General features: G+C 55.3%; 1 long non-coding RNA gene across 1 annotated transcript in view; it reads right to left on the bottom strand.

Annotated features, from left to right (window-relative positions):
- Window positions 1–12,320: 12,320 nt before the first annotated feature.
- Window positions 12,321–19,135, bottom strand: part of LOC121477902 — a 31,264-nt gene continuing 24,449 nt past the window's right edge. Inside the window, exon 3 of the long non-coding RNA XR_005984383.1 lies at window positions 12,321–13,537. This is a non-coding gene — a long non-coding RNA (uncharacterized LOC121477902). The remainder of the gene's footprint in view (window positions 13,538–19,135) is intronic.

The raw sequence follows: 19,135 nt of genomic DNA, 5'->3' as shown, positions 1-19,135 counted from the left end.
GGTCGGCCTACCCCTCCCGGAGCCGCCGAAGGGATGGGGAACAGTGGAATCCATTATACCTGAATAAAACGGCTGAGGCAGACATGAGAAGGGAGCTGGGTCTAAGGTACCTTGGGTAGCCAGGCAGGAGAATGAGTGGAGAACAGATGTGCTGAAATTTCATTAAGAGGGTCTTGAAAATCAACCTGTCAGGATTAGATGCTTGTTCCTTCCAAGTGGTTTCTGAATTTTCAAGGTTTTCTTTTTCTTTCTTTCTTTCTTTCTTTCTTTCTTTCTTTCTTTTTTTAAGGAAATAAAAAATTCTATAGGTCCTTCTCCCCAATCAGTGGCCTATCTTTGAAATTAACCATTTCTCTGGCTCTCCCTCTGATTGGGATCATGTTCCTCCTCAGTCTTTCTGAAGTGCTATTGTGCCGGGTGTTATTCGCTTAGCCACACACAATGTAACTTCGAAATGTGATGGAAAAAAAATTAGCATTTCCAGTGAACTGGAAAGAATGCATCTGATTTCAAAATGTGTACTTAGAAAAGAAAAAGTGCACCCAAATTGATTCTACCAACTTGAGGGCTTATTCCGGCAAGCCAAACCTGAAATGCATTTTTGCAAAGGGACAACTTTTATTTATGATTCTTTAGAGGAAGGAAATATGAAGATCCAGGCACAGGGAGGGAGGGGGGAGCGGGAAAAAAGCATCTTGAGGATTTAATATAGCTTGGATTAATCAAAGCGCCTGCTTTTAAGCTGTGTGCCCCCACAAAGGAGTGAATTAATGAGCGATTTTATGCAATGAATATTTTTTTTCTTTAATTATCTAGGTATTTCAGATGAGCATGCTTCTTCTGACTTGAATTCTCCAGATACTTCTCTGAAATTTTAGCTTCACTTTGCATGGATAATTACTGCCTCCAGTTGTTCGGAGAGCAAGTCTCGAGGAAGTGGAAACCTCTCTCGCCCCGGACCCTCATGCAAATCAAGTGGGTTGCTCGCCACTCAACCTCAACTATAGCCTGAATCCTTTTGAATGAAGAATCTGTTTTAGAATTATCCTTAGGCCGGTGTCTCCTAGGTTGGTTTGGGGGAGCGGTTGTTGTTTTTGTTTTTTTTGGTTGTTTTTTTTTTTTTTTTAATAAGAGTGCAGACCCTGGACCCCACCCCAAGAGACTCAGGACCAGCAGGCCTGGGGTGGGCCTGGGAGCCTGTATTTTCAAAGGTCTCCCAGCAGAGGGGCCAAGCCCTCCCCTCCCCCTACTCTCTCTCTCTCTCTCTCTCTCTCTCTCTCTCTCTCTCTCACACACACACACACACACACACACACACACACACACAAGACACAGAAGAAAGCCTTTGATGAGGCAGGTTAGCTTCTCTGCTGCGTAGACCCAAGGCTGATCCCAAAGGCTGAAGGTCTATGAGCATCGAGAAGATGGGTGTCCTTTCCCACAGCACTAAGCTCAGCAGCAACGCAGACCCCCAGGAAGAGGGTGGGGGGCCCTGGAGACAAGCTGAGCGCGTGGTCGGTGTCGCCCCATTTGTAGGTTCCATGACTGTCCCAGCCTCCAGGAAAGGGGGGAGGGGATGAGGACGCTGGGCGGTGGAATTCCCAGGCTGGGGCCTAAGCACTCAAGGTCAGTCTTATCTCTGCCTCGCAGCTTGACCCAAAAGGACAGTCAGGTTTTGAGAAACAATAAGTGGGCACCGCCAAGAAGCCTGGAGCTATTGAAAGCCCTGGGCGGCAAATGTCGTTTGGAGGAAGGATTGCCCCTTCCTCTCGTAAAAACAATCCTGGATCTTACCTGAGCATGGGGGCAGGGCAGCAGGGCTCAGGGGCAGGGCCAGAGGGGGCCTCAGAAGCCATGGCCCCCAGGCCACCCAGCCCAACCCCCATGGGCACCTGCCTGTCCTCCCCTGGGTCCCTCCCTGACCAAGCCCTCTTCTGAGGCCAGAGGAGGGGGGAGGGGGTGGTGCCCCACCTGATAGAAAAGTGCTAGATCAGCGGGAAGCCTGGGCCCTTCCGGCCCTCTCCCCTCGCAGCCAGCACCTCTGGGGTCTGCGGAGTCAGATCCCACCTTCACTCCTTCCCACCTTGACCCGCTTCCGAGGAACAGAGGGAGCCTACTTCTGACGCTGGCATCTCCTCTCCCCAACTCAGAATTTTTGGGAACCAGAAACCTCAAGTTCAGGAAAGTACAAGTGTGGCTTCTTCTTCCGGCCACCCCTCCCTCTGCCACATTTCCATTAGCACCAAAATCATAGCTGCCAGAGCCTCGGCGGCTTCCCGGCTTGGATAATTATTTTCTTCTTATTTCCATTCACATTCACCTGCAAACTTCATTAGACACTGGTGTATAAAACAGTCATGTCTCGGTACACGTGGCCAACCGGGCCCACGTCGTGCCGGGGCCTGCCTCCCAGCCCTCCCTCCCACGCCCTCTCCCCCTCCTGCGGGAACCAGGACGAAGCCATCCTGACCAGGGGCCTGCAGAAGGTGGCCTCCTACCCTCCAGCAAATACCCTTCTGCTGCCTCTCTGCGCCCCCCGCCCCCTCGGCAGGTGTTGATCTGGGTTAAAGCGAGTGGTCTTGGTCTTCCCTTTCCCAAGCTCAAGCCTAAGTCAAAGTTGGACAGAAGGGTTGGCGGGGCTTTCCAGGAGAGAATAACCGCCAGAAAGGTGTGCAAAGGCCCACGCAAGGCGACCGTGCTGTAACCAGCTCCAAATGAGCAGACACTCTGGGCATCTTCAAGGTGAACGGGAGCGACGGACCCAGGAAGCACGGCCTCCGTGTAGCAGTGACGGCGACACGTGGCCCTCGTCCCACTCTGCTAGAATTCAGGAGAAACCACCCTGTCCCTTCTCCACTGGAGCCCCTCTCCTGGGTCTCTGACATGTAACTCTGCTCCGCGGAGTAAATGGAAAGGTCACTGCAGGTGCCTATTTCTTCTCTTTTCTTGAGCCCATCGAGTCAGAGAGCCCAAGAGACCAGGCCACTGAACGGAAAGTCACTTTGCTGGGGGCGGGGTGGGGGGGGATGCTGCACGGAGCCGCGTGCCCCAAAGTTCAGCCCACCACGTTTCCACGTCTGTGGCTTCTGCGTATCTGCTGGCTTAGCTATTGTGCCATTATTTACTTAACTTTGTTTTGCTCTTGCATTATTTAAATGAATTACTTGGGAGAGATGTTTTACGCTACACCACGGTGAATGGAAAAATCTGTATCACTCGCCACAAATAGGAAATGCACATAAAAACAAGTCCATACTTATCAAACGTGGTAACAGCACGTGGTAACACCACCTCGCTTAGGGGCCCAGGACTAGGGGGACGAGGGTCCCGGAACACGACTAGAGGGTGTCGGTGGCCGGGTTACAGTGTGGAAGACACCAAAGTATCACCAAAGAGTATTGGCAAAGCAAAAGAATACTGCAGAGTTTGGAAAAATTCTGAGGGCCAGAGAGGGGCCTGGGTGTCCCCAAGGCGACACACTTGCGTGCTTCACAGGAATTCACCATCCCTTCCCTATGGTGTGTTTTTCCTAACAAATTAGCACGGTGTGGGGTTTGTTTGTGTTGGTTTTTCTTTTTTTTTTTTTTGTAAAGGGAATTTAATTTCATGTATTTATTTCTGAGCACTTATTTCTGGTTCTCAAAAACCAAAACATACAAAAGGGTGTGCGGGGAGGTGTCCCGTGGCCTCCCTCCTCTCTCTCTCTGGCCTCGCCACCCCCCTCCTGGGAGCCAGCCAGACTAGGGACACACTAGGTATATACAAGCCAATGCATACGTGTATATTTTTTCCTTTTTTTATAAACACAGATGGTAGCATACTATAAACATTGTTCCCCACCGTGGCTTCAACAATGTGATGACGCATCTCCTCTCACTATACAATGAGCCTCCGGGTTCTGTTTTTAGCGCTACATGGTAATTCCATCGCAAGGGAGGAATGGGGTTTATTTAAGCAGCCCTCGATGGCAGGCATCTACGTTGTTGCCAGCCTGTTGCTGTTACCAACCACTCGGCAATGAATAAACCTGGGTATTCATCATCCCCGGCCTGGGCAGGGCATCGGAAGGAGAAGTTCCTGGCAGTGCAATTAGCAGGGGCCTTAGAACGTTGTTCGCACGTGTTTGTGATGTTCCTGTCCTCGTGGGACGGAGGGCTCCACCAAGGAGGTCAACGTCTGGGGACAGGAGCTCCAAAGAGCTGGTTTTATTTCCTCCAATTTAAGAACAGGCCTCTCCTAGTCTCCATCTTTGGGAAAAAAATGGAGAATTCCATTGAGCTGAACATACACACACACACACACACACACACACACACACACACACACACACCATTGGGTTCTCCATGAATTACGGATTTTTAAAAAGACAGGAAGGGAGGTGAGATATTGAATTTCCAAACCGGTTTTATCCTACTTAATTGAAAGTTCATCTTGCACTTCGGATTTTGGCACGGGTGTGCAAAGTGGCCGCGGCAGCCCCTCTCCAGGCCCCCTCACGCTTAGGAGGTGGGCTCATGGGCTCCCCAAGAGACGCGGGCTCCTTCTGGGTGCCCCGCTGGCGGGGCTGCTGGAGCACGGCCTGCCCGTGCGGCAGCATTTGCAGGATCACTGGTACCCCAGCCTCAGGCCTCGCCGTGGCCTCGTGGCCGTGGGACGTGTCCCAAAGACGCGGGGGCACCTGGACCTCTGGGTGCCCCCCCTCATGAGGGGCTCCCCTGGGCCCGGTAGGCACAAAGGGAGACTTTTTTTTTTTTTTTAATTTTTATTTATTTATGATAGTCACAGAGAGAGAGAGGCAGAGACACAGGCAGAGGGAGAAGGCAGGCTCCATGCACCGGGAACCTGATGTGGGATTCGATCCGGGGTCTCCAGGATCGTGCCCTGGGCCAAAGGCCGGCGCCAAACAGCTGCGCCACCCAGGGATCCCACAAAGGGAGACTTTTGAAGGTGGACACCAGAGGCAGTGACTCAGAAATACGGCCACACGTGGGGTTCTGGTTCAGGAGCCCGAACCGCCTCTGGGGGTCCTCACGTTAGAGCACCACGTTAGAGCCCACACCATGGTTCCGCGCAGGTCCCGATCTTGGCGCTCCCGCGTTGGACTGTTTGACCTCAACGAGGAGACACTTTGGGTTGTCACGACTTGGGCGAGGAGGGAACTATTCGTGTTCTGTGGGCGGAGGCCAGAGAGGCTGCTTAGTACCCTACGACGTCCAGGATGCCTCCTGGCAGCGGTGCGTTACCCCACCCCAAATGTCAGTAACGCGCGGGTTGGCCCGACCGTGCGACACCATCAAAAATGGTCTGGGGACTCAACGCTGTCTTTGTTTGTTTGTTTTTAATTTTATTTGTTCATGAGAGACACAGAGAGAGGCGGAAACGTAGGCAGAGGGAGAAGCAGGCTCCATGCGGGGAGCCTGATGCGGGACTCGATCCCAGGACCTTGGGATCGTGCCCTGGGCCGAAGGCAGACGCTCAACTGCTGAGCCACCCAGGTGTCCCTCAACACTGTCTTTGAAAGGTGGAAGCACCCGGTCCCCTCACCTGAAGGCAGGAAACGTGCTTGATGTCCCCACTCCCCCTTCTCTGTTTCCAGGTCTCTGGCACTTAGACCCTCACTGAGTCCCCCGTCTCCTCAAGTCTAGGCTGCAAACATGTACACATCAGCTCAGAGGGGAAATATATGAGAGAAGCAATATCTTCGTATTCTCAACAATTTTTCTCCTCTGAGCTCAGAGAGCTTTTCCAGGACAATGTTACTTTATATTCCTATAATATAATGCAAGAAGGGATTGCTCTTCTCACTCTCCAGATAGACATATTTCCCAGAGAGCTGTTCCTGACAGCTAGTTAGTGGGAGAACTGGATCAGAATCGATAAGTCCTGAGTACCCCCCCTTTATTTTTTATTTTTACAAAATGAAACAGTTCTTTTTTTCCTGATTATAAAAATGATACATGCACATTGTTCTTTAAAAAAAAAATGCAAACAGTACAGAAAAACATAAGAAAAATAAAAAATTACCCAAAACCCTTCAGCAAGAGATATAAACAAATGTAGACGTTTTGGTGCCGATCCTTCCAGCCCTCTCTGCATGCGGGCGTGCATGTACTTTACCCACAACACCCTGCTGGCCGCTCCCGGGTCTCTCCACCTGCCCCTCACATTCTGGGCTCTGCTGCAAGGCCGTCCGGGGCATGGCAGGGTGCTCAGCAGCATCCCAGGCCTCTACCCATTAGATGCTCAGAGCATCTCCCCATCCCTGAACTCTGAGAACCCAAATGTCCCCCCAGAGGGAGGAGGCAAAACGGACCCTAGTTGAGAACCCCGGAGATAAACGGAATCATGATTCTACTGCTCTGTTTATACCCAATGTTTGGAGAGAGAAAAGGTGGGGGCGGAAAGAGTAAGGGTTTTGACTGTTGTGTCCCTTGGTATTTAGCATCAGTCGCGGGCAGGGGGCGGGGACCAGCTGTGATGTTTATGAGGTCAGAGCTGCAGGTAGATGACCTGAGGTCTCCAGAAACAGGGACAGGGCGCCTGTGCCGGGAATGACCCCACGGGCCTGTCCGAAGTCCCTGCTTGGGTGGTGTCACCACGTGCCTGGCTCTGTGGCTCTGGTGGCAGGGACCCCAGGGCGGGAGGGAGGCTGGCCCCTCCTCGGGGACGAGGCCGGCTGCAGGGTTTCAGGGTGATTTATTCCAGGCACCGAGGCAAGAGGAGCAGCAAGGGGGCTGGTGCAGACAGCGTCGTGAGGTTCTGTTTGTGGGCTTTGTTTTTTAATTCAATTCTTTTGGAAAACAGATAAGCACACGTCTGCTTCAATCTAGTGTGCTAGGTTTTTTCTTTTCGTGTAAACTTTGGTTTCTTTTGAGCTTTAGATATTAAAAAAAAAAAAAAAGACAAATGTATGAGATCAGTTGGAGGTTTAAGCAAATTGGTTTATTCCATTGCCGGGGGAATTGGGGTGGATGAGTCACAGTCCTCCGGTTGTCGGATTTTTACAAAGTAGCCTATGGTTTCAATGCTGGTGCAAAGCCTCTGGCTCCTTGCTCTCCCCACCCCCACCCCCACCCTTCCCCCACCTCTGCACGCACACCCCTGGGTCTTCCTCAAAATGCAGACTCCAGCACCTGCCCCTCACCCAGCCCAGTGGGACCAGGAGAGCCTGACTGCTTCCTAAAATGATCCCCACTCCCTGAAACATCAGTGCACCCCCCAGCCTCAGGGTAACAAGTGCAGTTCTTTCCAGAGCCCACAGGCCCTGCGCAGACCCTGGTTTTCTCCCAGGTGGCCCAACCTTCCTTGGGCCCCCCTGCTCCCGTGGTTCCCTCCCACAGGGCCTTTGCACATGCAGTCTGCCCGTGCCAGGTAATGCCTCCCTGTCCTTTGGATCTCGGCCCCACAGAGCATCATCTGGGTCGGGACCAGCCCCCTCTGCTGCACGTCATCGTTGGTGGCAGTTTGACACGTGTTTCTGTGATTATCCAATTAATCTCATTGGGCCATAAGCACTCTGATGGCTGAGGCACAGCCGATGAATATCTGAAGGAAGGAAGGCAAGAAGGGAAGGCGGGAGGGGAGTCCCCTCCATCTTTAGAAGTGTGATTTTCTTTTTTTTTGTTTAACCTTCAACATCCCAGTCTTCCATATTCACGTGGCACCTGAGTATCAGCACTCTCTGCCGGCCTCTCCTCCCCTCCTGGGGACCGAGGTGAGCATCTCCCATTAGTGGATTGGGGAGACACATCCATTAAGCACCTGCTACGGCCATCCGCTACCAGCCAGCGCGGGGGAGGAGGAATGACTCAGTGCCTCCCCGGCAGGAGTGACCAAATGGCCCGCTCCAGCCTTCCCGAGGAGCCGTCCTCCGCCCGTAATGGAGAAATTATGTGAGGCGTAATTTATAGTAAAAATCAAATGAACATTAATTCTGGTGAGTCACCCATGCAGAAAGGGCACCCGGCGGCTGTGGACGTGGGCTGCGGTGGAGGACGGCTAAATGTTCAATCAGAGACAGGGGACCGCACCGCACACTGTGGGTCCCAAAGTTTGGGGCGGCAGGTGGGCGCAGCAGCACGGGTCCACCGCACCTCGGGCTCCCGAGCTGGGAGGGCACTTGGCCAACGGCCAGTTAAGCTCCCCTATTTCATAAAGGGGGCCTCCAAGACCACGGGAGATGCCAACCTGCCGCATGTCCTGCCCAAACCGCCTTCCCCAGCTGTGCCCATTGTGCGTCTTTGGGACCCCCTCTGCACCGGGGGGCTGGCACTCCTCTCTCCTCCCTCTGCCAGCGCCCTTTCCCCGTTCAGGGGCTCCCATCGACCAAGGGGTGACGCCTCCAGGCTTCTCGAAGGAACTTTCCCAAATGCAAGCTGGATTGTCAATGTGTCTAAAATGCTTCAAGTGTGGGATCCCTGGGTGGCGCAGCGGTTTAGCGCCTGCCTTTGGCCCAGGGCGCGATCCTGGAGACCCGGGATCGAATCCCACGTTGGGCTCCCGGTGCATGGAGCCTGCTTCTCCCTCTGCCTGTGTCTCTGCCTCTCTCTCTTTCTCTCTGTGTGACTATCATAAATAAATAAAATTTAAAAAAAAAAATGCTTCAAGTGGTTCATCCCTGCCCTCTCAGTAAAATCCAAGCTGGGGTGGTGGGGGGAGGTTGGGGGAGTCCTGAGGGTCAAGACCACCCCATGCATTCCCCCTCCCATCACGGGCACACACTTCCCTTCCGCCTGGCGAGCTGGCTACCTCCTCCTCATTCCGTGTCCGTGCCGCCTCCTTCAGGCAGCCCTCCCTGCTTCTCCTGGCCAAGCCCCTGTCATTCACAGGGTCACAGGCTCTGAGCTCTACATGCACAGACCCACGTCCATCTTGTCCTCTTCTGTGTCCCTGCGGCATACGTCATTTCAGACTGCTGTGGGGAGGGATGGGTAGTGGCTGGCCCCAGAGAACTGGGGATGGCCGGGGGGGCACCTCTGCTTCCCTTCCCCTGCCCTTTCCAGACCTCTTCCCAGGAGGAGGATGGTCCTCAAGAAAGCCAAGTTGGGGGGTGCCCCACCACAGCCACCCCAGCCTTGGTCAGGGGACAGGGACCCCGTCACGGCCCTGGCCTGGACCACAGGCATCACAGCTAGCTGTGAAGGAACAGGCCACAGATGGCTCCCATTCACAGGCAGGTGCCAATGCCCAGTACACAGGAACACCTTCATTCTGAGAAGCTGGTATCAGTCCCAATTCACCTGATTACGAGAACATTCTTCCTTTTGAGAAAGTGAAGAGAGTGTCAGTAGAGTTTGGGGAGATACTTTGGGGCAGACAGGGCCCCTGCCCTGGACTTCCTTCCTCCAAGAGTGTGTTCTGGGTTTTCTTCAACTTGTGCAGACCGTGGCCTGCAGCTGGGAAGCCCAGGCCCCACAGACTCGGGGCCATGGGGAGAGCACCTGCCAGGCCCGAAGTGGTCATGGAGGCTCAGGAGTTCCAGCCCAAGGAGGCCTGGGCCTTTCCCGGGAGGTCCTGGTGCACACACGCTGGAGTATTAGAGCTTCCGTAGGGCTTCCGGGCAAGAAACCCCACCCACCCCCCTCCTGTGACCTACCTCCGGCTCAGCACCACCCCTCTGACCTACCCACTGCCCCGCTGGTCCCAGCCAGGGCCCCAGGTGCCTCCCGGGCACCAGCTCTTCTCCCTCACCAGGTATCCGGGCCAACTTCCTCTCTCCTGTCCAGTCACCCCCACATAAGGGACCGTCCTCTCTTGTCTCTCCTTCCTGATGCTGGCTATGCACCTGCTGGTGCCAGCATCCTAGGACATGCAGGGACACCAGTGGGCAGAGTAGAGCAGCGCCCCCATACTGTGCAGCCTGCATTCAGGCAGAAGAGGAACCCCTTACACTGTAAATACACAATGCTGTGAGTCAGGGCACAGAAGAGAGATGAGGATGGGGGGTGACGGGGCATCCAGAGCCCACGTGGGTATGGGAGAGGGTGCGATTTTACCTTAGTTCTCTCTCTGTGGTGCTGACCTGCATCCAGGAAGGCCTGGTGCCTCAGTTTCTATTTCTCATGAGACTGGGCCACACGTGCCTATATTTTAAAAAAAATTTTATTTTAAAATCGTTTTAGATCTACAGAAAAGTTACCAAGAGAGTCCAGAGTTTCTGTGTGCCCAGCACCCAGTTCCTACTATTGTTACATTGCTGGGCTAATTTGCCGCGGTTACTGAGCCAATATTGATACATTATTAACTCAACTCCAGGTGTTACTCAGGTTTCACCAAAAGCCCTTTTTTCCCTTTTTTTCTGTCGCAGGATCCATTCCTGGACACATTACATTTTACTGTTAGGTCTCCTCTTGGCTTTGAGTTTCTCGGATTTCCCTAGTGTCTAATGACCTTGACCATCCTGAGGAGTGCTGGTAGATATTTTGTAGGACGTCCTCAGGGTTGGGTTCATACTTGGATTGGGACAATGGGTTCAGGAGGGACTCTTGGACGTGGAGGCTACTCATCACACCCTACCTGGGTCCGTGTTCCCGACCAACAGTCAATGAGAGATGTGAACCTCGGCCCGGCTGCTGTGCGGTGCTCCCCTCAGCCAAGGTTCTCCGCTGTGCTCTGGAAGCAAGACCCTGAGCATTGCCCAGACTGAAGGGGTGGGTAGTTGTGTCCCCGCTTCTAAAGGGGCTTTTATATTAATTCTTTGCAATTCTCCATACAAGAGATTTGACTCTCACACGCATTCCTCTATTTATTCAGTTATCTACAACAGTGTAGACTGGATCCTAATCCCGGGCTAGCCTGTGAGTCGAATGGTTCCACTCTGGGTCCCTGGGAGCACTCTGGGTGGCTCCTGTGTCCCTTGCCGGGCCCTCATTTTGGTTTTTGAGCACATCCTTACTTTCTGCCATGACGCCGGGTTCAGGCTCATCACAGTCCTCGCCTCAGCCCAGGAAGAAGCTCTTGTAACAAGGAGGCTGGTTCCTTCCACCAGATACTGGCATCGGAGACCAAGTCCGAGGTGAGGCACGGATGCAGCTGCTGGGGTGCCCCTGCTTCCAGGGCTTCCCAGGGCCCCGAGCAGAGCTGTGAAATCCGTCTGTGTGTTGTGCCCCACGATGCCCACTGATCTAGAGCTATTTCTGCAATGTCGGATCAAAGGCCCTCCATCACCAGGACCCGCGGAAGGGCACAGACTTCACATCTCAGCTACCCTGGGACAGGAGGATCGAGTCCAGAGCAGATGGCATGTGAAATCTTTTTTTGTCCTGATTTATTTCTTCCCATCAGGTCAAGGTAAAACTTGGGTAAGTCTCTTAACTGCAGTCTCCCAGTGGGGTGTGGGATCCCTCCCAGGATACCAGGTGATGTCTGGAGATGGGCAGAGGGGCGGCCACTAGCATCTGGTGGGGGCGGAGGACCAGGGTGTGGCCAGGCACCCACCGTCCCCAGGACGGTCCGCACATGGACAGTGGGCCAGCCTCAAGTATCAGTGATGCGGAAGGTGGGGAAGCCCAGGGCCTGGACACAGGGTGGGGAGCGTGGGGTCCCCAGATTAAACCTGCAGCCTGTCCTCCTGTTCTGCCCGAGTGCAGGTACACAGAACACTAACATGCTACCTAATTCCTAGTTCTCCTGTACAGCCTTCCACTCCCCACGGAGGGAACGCCTCGAAGGGACTCCTGCTTCTCCTGTGCAGCTCGGCAGGGCCGGCGTGCCCACGGCTGAACGGGCGGCAGGGAGGAGGAGGCCACAGTGGGCAGAAGCCACGAGGAAGGAAGGCTGGCCTTGGCAAGGACAGGCATGTGGTCTTTGCTGGGGACAGGAGGAAAAGCTACAGGCGAGAGAAGCAGGTGGCGGTTAGCATTACAGCTGTGCTCGCGGTGGGGAGTGGGTGGGGGTGCCTGGCCCCAGAACCGGACCATTAGGCCCATTACCCACCCCACCCCCCACCCTGAGACGCGGGCTCCAGAGCTGCTGATGCTGAGCCTCCCCTGCAGCTGCACTCTGGGAGCAGAGGCCCTGTCCTTCGTTCTTCTCTCGGCCACTCACAGTGCCCGCGGCCCGAGCATCCCGAGCACTGTCAGGAAGTCGCCCGGCACTTGGGACACTCCTTCAGTTGCCTTTTTCATGTCCCAAGGATCTGAATTTTTCTGCGCTGTCCATCCAGTTGCCTGCTTCGTTCCAAGTGTGTGACAAAGACAGGCCCTGCCCTCGGGGGTTCAGTCTGCGGGGGGAGCCAGGCATTAGGAAAGTAAGTTCTACGCTACGGTAAGTGCCACGAAGGAAGAGAGCCACCTGTGACCGCGGGAGAGGATGAGGGGTACCTGGGCATCACGCTCCCTGCGGAGCCCCTAGAGCAGCAGCCACGAGCTCCAGGGAACCAGAGAAAAGGCGAGGGAGCCATGGGTGCAAGGCGAGCAGGGAGGGCTCTATGGAGAATGAACAAAGAGAAAGACGTCTACTCTACTCAAGCTCAGGTATTTATTAGGCACCCAGTGCACACCTTGGGAGAAGGCCTGGCTGGTGAACATAGTAATCCCCAGGACAGCTCTGGCCCCCATCCCACAAGCTCTCGGACTAGCATAGGGGCAGCAAACATTACCAGCAAAACGACAGGGATGATGGGGGCTGTGAGAGCTGGGTGGCAGGGGGCTTCCTGCAGGTGGGAAGCCAGGGTGAGAAAGACCCCTCTGGCCCCCAGGAGAGGAAGAGCAGGCCCAGGTGCAGGTCTTCAGGCAACTGTGGGCTGAACAGCGTGTGGAACATTTGGGGGCACTTGGGGGCAATGCTGGTAGTCAAGGCCAAGCTCAAAGGGTGGGCTGTACTGCAGGTAGCCACAGGAGGCTTGGGGCAGAACAACAGTAGGACAGGCCACCGCGTGGGGTACTCGCTGGAGTGGGGGCAGGCTCCCCATATCCCGCCTCCTGACAGTACAGCCCAGCCAGTGGGCACAGCGCTCCTCAGAGCCCTTCAGGAAAGCCTCCACACAACCCTCTGCATCCAGCACAACAGGATTGGGGGGTGCCCTCCAGAAGAGCCCTTCATCTTCATTATCACCCCTCCTGGCCCGGCCCTGCACGGGGACCTCTGGTGGCCCCAGGTGGACAGACGGCACAGGACACCGGTGGCCCCTCTGACCCCCAAGGGCTAACGCCACCACGAACCTCATGGACTCCACTCAAATGCGCATCGAAGCCTGCCTTCCGACCGCCCGCTCCCCACCCCAGTTCAAAGGCAGCGCTGTTGACTTTGAAGAAACGGCCTTTGAACGTGGGTTCGCAGGGGCCTTGGCGGCAGGCTCTGAGCACCACGGAGAGGAACTTCATCACGGCTCTGTCTCGGCCTCACGCGCTGACAGCCGGCCTCAGCAGTTCATCTTCTGAAGGCTTCTCCCTGAAGGTTCTGTCGCCACCTTGATTTGAGCAGCGGGTGCGTGCTCACGACGCTGTTCTGTGCGGGGCCCCAGGAGAAGAGTCTATGAACAATGGCCTAACTTGAGTGTTGCCACCACGGCGAACCCCTGCCTCGTTCTGAACAAAAGCTGCAAATCAAAAAGGAGCTGTCAGTTCACTCCTGGGGAAGCAGGAGGCTGGTCCTTCCTGGTGGTGCAAAACCACAGGAGCGCAGCCTGCCCTCCGCCCTCAGCCCACCGTGCGCCCTGCGTCCTGCTCCAGGGCTCACCCCCACCGCCGACTTGGGTGGTTCTAGGCTGATGGCACTGGAGGGTGAGGAGTGTCAACGGGAGCCTGGACGTTCTGCCTAAAACATTCGCTGCGGCCGAGAGGAGATAGTGAGAAAATGACGACGGCAACGGGAGCAGGAAGAGGACGTCTGAGTGGGACCTTCTCCTCGGGGGGCAGAAGACCACAGACCTAACAGCCTGGCGCCGCAGACAAGCAGGTAGTGGGGAGACAGGCCCATGGCCACCCCAACCAAGGTCACCGCATTCCACATTTATTATGCAGCAGTACAAAGTGTTTGCTCTGTGGATGTTCCGTTATTAATTTTTTTTTTTTTTTTAACAACAGATGGTCTGGAGTTCCCTGCTTTCACCTGATATGGCTTGGCAGTAAACTGGTACAGTAAATCCTCTCATTTCAGGTGGCTTTGGGTGGTGGGGTTGCCACTGTGAATTAATCAAGCCATCTTACAGAAGCCCGGTGGCGAACCCAAAGTGAGCTCTGACGCGGTGTCTGTAAGGGGCCACCGCCCGGCCTGTGCTCAAAGCTACAAATGACTCAACTCCCAACCGACATTTGCAGAGAACGTGCCTTAGAAACCCTTAAGAATGGCTGGGTTCCGGTAGAAGGCAAAGACCAGTCTTTATCTCCTAAGACCTTGTTCACACAAATCTATGTTTTTAGCTGACCTTTCCTTCAGAGAGCAAAGGGTAAACGCCCATGGAGAAGAGTTTGAAGCATTAAGATGTCAAATCAAGGAGGTGGCATTAACAAGGCTCAATGGTGCTGGAGTTTCAAAGGGGACACTGTTGCTGGAGGTTCCAAGGACACCCGAGAGCAAACAGAGTTGGGGTAGAAAGAAAGCAGAAAAGGGGAAGGGTTAATAGGATAAACAAAGCCAGACACACACACACACATGCACACACACCACAACCCCCAAGGTCACATTCCGGGGGCTTTTCTACTTGATCTTTCCTCCAATGGCCAGAAGAGCCATCAGAGCAACTTATATTTACAGGCAATCTCTAGACTATTGTCTCCTGTCAATCTGAGAGAGAAGCAGCAATGGTTTTGGAAACGTGGCCCCTTTTCTGATGAGAGAGAACGATGGTTCACGAAATCAGCCGCGAGCCACATTCTCCAAGGCCTTCCTGTGTGATGATCTTAGATCATCCACCCACAGTTGACTCCAGAGCCTTGGCCAGCCAAGAGCAAAGCACAAGGAGTCAAGATCTCAAGTCAAACCTTCTCTCAAATCTTTCTGGTTGGCAAAAGGAAGGAGACAGAACTTGGCGGGCCTGTTGATCTTTTCAAGCAGGGACAGAGGCTAGGGAACCCAAGAAGACACAAGGCAGTTGAATTCGTGGCGTCGTTCACCATCGAATGACTGCGCTGATGGAAACCCATCATCTCTGTACCCAACTGGCATTCCAGACAAGGAAACACATGCAGGTGCCACCACTTATCTGAGACCAATTGGCCAGGTCCAGAGCAGGTCCGAGAGGTCCCCTGGGCCAAGGGGACCATAGGAACCCCCACCCCAGGGACGCTCCTGAGAAAGGGGCAGGGAGAACAGTCGACATCATCACTGCAGCTGCGCCACCTAGTGGTGAGGGACTGGGGCACTTTGTGGCACGGTCCCAGCCCCTGGGAACATCGATCACCCAAAGAGAGGAAGACGGAGGGCAGGGCTCCAAGCCAACATGGGGCTGTCCAGAAGACCTCTTCACAGTGCACCCACAGTGAGCAATGGTCACCCACACACCCACTTAGTTGACCATTTTCATGGGACGTGAGGCGTGGCTTCAGGCACTGACCTCTCAAGGCTCAGTCCTCCCCTACCTGAGAGTGAAAATGGGGAGTCTCTGGAACTCCACATGTACAGGTCCTACTGCTCCTTCCAGAAGTGCAGGTGAGAGGGAAGGCACTGCTGGAAATCGGGTCACCATGCACACACTGGTGTCTGCCCTCAGCCTGCCCACACCCTAATAGTCACATCCCACACCCCAGTCAGTGCTCCAAGGCCACCTTGCCCCAAGGCCATGTCTGCTCCAGGCTGGAAGGAACCAGCTCTGACCATAGGCTGACAAACATTCCAGAAGTAACAGGGACCCTCCTCTACACTGTCAAGACACAGGCCTCAGAGTCAAAGCCTCCTTCAGACTGGACCACGTCAGGAAATCAGACCCCAGCTACCCCAGCTCAGCTCTGTTCAAATCAAATTGACCTCTCACCGCTAGCACATCCTTAGGCAAGCACTATGAGCCTCCAAATGCATCCCAAACATGCTCATCATCCCCGCTGACCATCCCCACTGACGGGACCAGCCAGGCCTCCTCTGGACCAGCTGGTCTCCCAGCTGCTCCTCTTGCCTCTGGCAATGCCTCTTCCACACAGTAGCAGAGAGGGCGCTAGAGGTGGTAGATTCAGACCCTGGCCCTGGTCCAGCCCATCCCCTCCCTCTCACTCCTGCAGCCAGCTCTTCCCACCCCAAGCCCTTCCCCTAGTGTGCGACACAAGGGGACACAGGGGCTCCTGACTCAGCCCCAGCACCACCTCAGACTCCTCCCTGGAGCTCCCCCCTCCCATCCCTAAGCAGCGGTTCAGAAGGTGGGCTCTGGAGTTGGAATCCTGACTCCACACTGTCCAGCTGTATGGCCTTGCACAGGCTATCTGACCCGGGTGCCTCAGTTTCCCGGTGAAGTTGCTATGAAGATTGTATGAATTGCTGTATTTCCCTAATGCCTTGGATGTGGGAGGCACCACGAGACATACCCAATAAAGGAGCAAACAAGTCAGGAGCAGGGGCCTTCCCGAGCATGAGGCTGGCTGTGTGCGCGTCTCTCCCACAGAAGAGGTGGTTCTTCAGAAGAGGAGTGGTCTCCCCAGCCCTCACACCGGGGCCGCCCCACGGCTGCCTCGGGCTCTTCCCAGGGGCCTGGATAAACAGGAGGTTCTGCGCAGCCACGGGGGTTAACTTGAGGGCCGCCTGCCCCCAGTCAAGGGCCCCAAGAGCCCCCTGAGCACGCCCCCCACCCTCCTGCCTTCCTCCTCCGCTCTGGAAGCCACATCCAGGCTCCAGACCCGCTCTGGCCTCCCCAGGCCTCCCCAAGCCCATCCTCGTGGCTGAGCAGCCCAGAGCCGCACGGATGCTGGCACGGCCACAGAAACTGCCCTGACCCTGTGGTGTTCCCACTCAGGTTACCGAGGGGCCACAGGGAGGGAAACCGGAGCCGAGCCGCCTCCAGGGGCCTGCCAGAGGCCCTCGTGAGAGCTCGTTGCCCCCTTCCCAGGCCGGGCCACTCGGCGCTCTCCCACGAGCCCAGGTCTCCCAAGATCAATGTCATGGCAAAGTCAAGGAGGCCCCAGCCAGCAGTTGGGTGGCTAATTCTGACAGCCGTCGCCCCTCCTGAGATAATAATAGGTCCACTTCACTGCACGGAGAGCAAGTGCAAATGCCTACAGAGGCCAGGCCCTGCTCGGAGATGAGTGACGAGGCCAGGTGGCGGCCGGCGCGGTGGCGGTCCTCGGCTCCCCGACAGGGGGCGGCCGCCCCTCGCGACGGCCGCCTGTGGACAGGGCCCCGGGCGGCTAGAGGCTCCCGGGCGTGGGCCAGGAGGTCAACCCTCCAAGCTTTGGTAACATCTCCTACCACCTGAACGCTGGCGGCTTCCATGATGGAGACTTGGGAAAACCGTTGTGTGCGGTCGAAGCACGAGCGGTTTCCAACTCCCTTCCAGAACCGATGTCCTTGCCCCGACGTCAGTGTTTGCCGGCAGTAATAGCGGCCCCTGTTTCGGACTTATCTCTGGGCGTCAGGTGCTGCTCATCTAGTTTAAGGGCGCAGAGCCTTGGTTCCTTCCTCGTAAACCAGGAGACCGACTGGGCAGGCCATCGAGGCGCCCCCAGGGGCGCGGGGCAGACAGCGGGGGCTGAGGTCGGCGCTCGGTTCTGCGTGACACCAGAACCGGGGACCTCACCCACAAGGCTTGCTCCCTGGGGCCGTTGCTGCGAGCCAGGGGGCTCAACCCCGCTGACCTCTGGGCTCCACACTTGTCCTTGGCGTTTCCCCACGTTTCCACCCGCCCCTGCCCCCGCCCGCCGGCGCCTACCGCTTACTCAAATGACCCTCCTGCTACCTCTTCACTGAACTGCACACGCTGGGCTCCTTCCCAGGCACTAATCCTTCCCAGCTCTCCTGACCATATCTAGCCATGGTAGTGCAGTGTCCTCCAAATCCCCCTGCCCCTCCATCCTGCTGCCAACGGAGCTTCCATTTGGCCTGTGACATTTAAAAATATCTGTCCAGCCTTGGCATATAGAACCCAATACCCCCAGCTGTTTAAATACCACTGCCTCATTCGGCCCGCACATGCCCGTGCTTCCAGTAAAAGCGTAAGTTGACCCAGAACATCGGGCCACCCGAACCCTCTATTCCAATCACGCCAATCTTAATTTGGCTCCTCCGTCAAGTGTACCATCCGCTGGAGCCCATTCCTGCCCCTACAAGGAGAAGACAGGCGTGGGCCCGGGGGGCTTTGAGCGGCAGGGCAAGGTGTGGGCCATCTGTGTGCCCAGGACACGGGAGCACATGCCTGGAGCATGGTGTGATGTCCGCCACAGCTGTCCCTGCCCTCCCTGGCTTCCCACCCCACTGGGCCCCATGGCCCTGCTATTAATATAGCGCCAAGAGGCCCAGCAGCTGGCCGTGGCAAAATCTTTCCACACGGACAGTGACAACTGACATCACACTGATTTGGGCTCTGTACGTTCCAAATGTGCATTCTTGGAGAAAGAGCATTGCTGAAATTTGCCTGGTCACTGAAAATGTGTCTATGTTGTTTCGGGAACTGGGAAAACATCTCCAGCGACTGATTTGGGGGCCTTGAAAAAGGGATCCAGAAGATGGGTGGGAGCCCCAGGAGATTCCTGGGGCTCATGGGGATTAGAGTCTACTCCCCTCTCGAGGGTGCCCCAGATCTGTGCAGTGACTAAGTGTCTCATGGAGAGGAGGAGGGAAAAGCAGGGGCAGTTACGTGACTTGCTCTTCTTAACGGAAAGAGGGTGGCTTCAACAGAGCCCAAAAGAGCCCAGAAAGAGCAGAGTGAAATGGTATGATTTCTGGGACATGCCTTAATAAAGCTACCCAAAGGAGTAGGGGTGAAAGAGGGAGCAAGAGCTGATGGGCTAGCACAGCTGTGCTGGGGCCCCAGGGTCTCGTCTCCACCTCTGTGTGCTGGCAAACTTCCCTAACAAGGTTAAACTTCAACATGTGAAAAAAGACTCAACAAAAATTCAACAAAATCTGAACTCACTCAAAAATACTCACAACATACATGTGAAAAAACGAATCAACAAATCACGGAGAACCTCATGTGTCCTAGGAACCCTTCTGGGACACTTCTCAACGTGTACGAAAGAAAGAGAGGTGAGCAGAGAGCCCTGGTGTGCCGGGCAGC

This window comes from Vulpes lagopus, chromosome 18, assembly GCF_018345385.1.
Source record: "Vulpes lagopus strain Blue_001 chromosome 18, ASM1834538v1, whole genome shotgun sequence".
Taxonomy (NCBI): domain Eukaryota; kingdom Metazoa; phylum Chordata; class Mammalia; order Carnivora; family Canidae; genus Vulpes; species Vulpes lagopus.
This window is presented reverse-complemented; position numbering and strand designations above follow the sequence as displayed.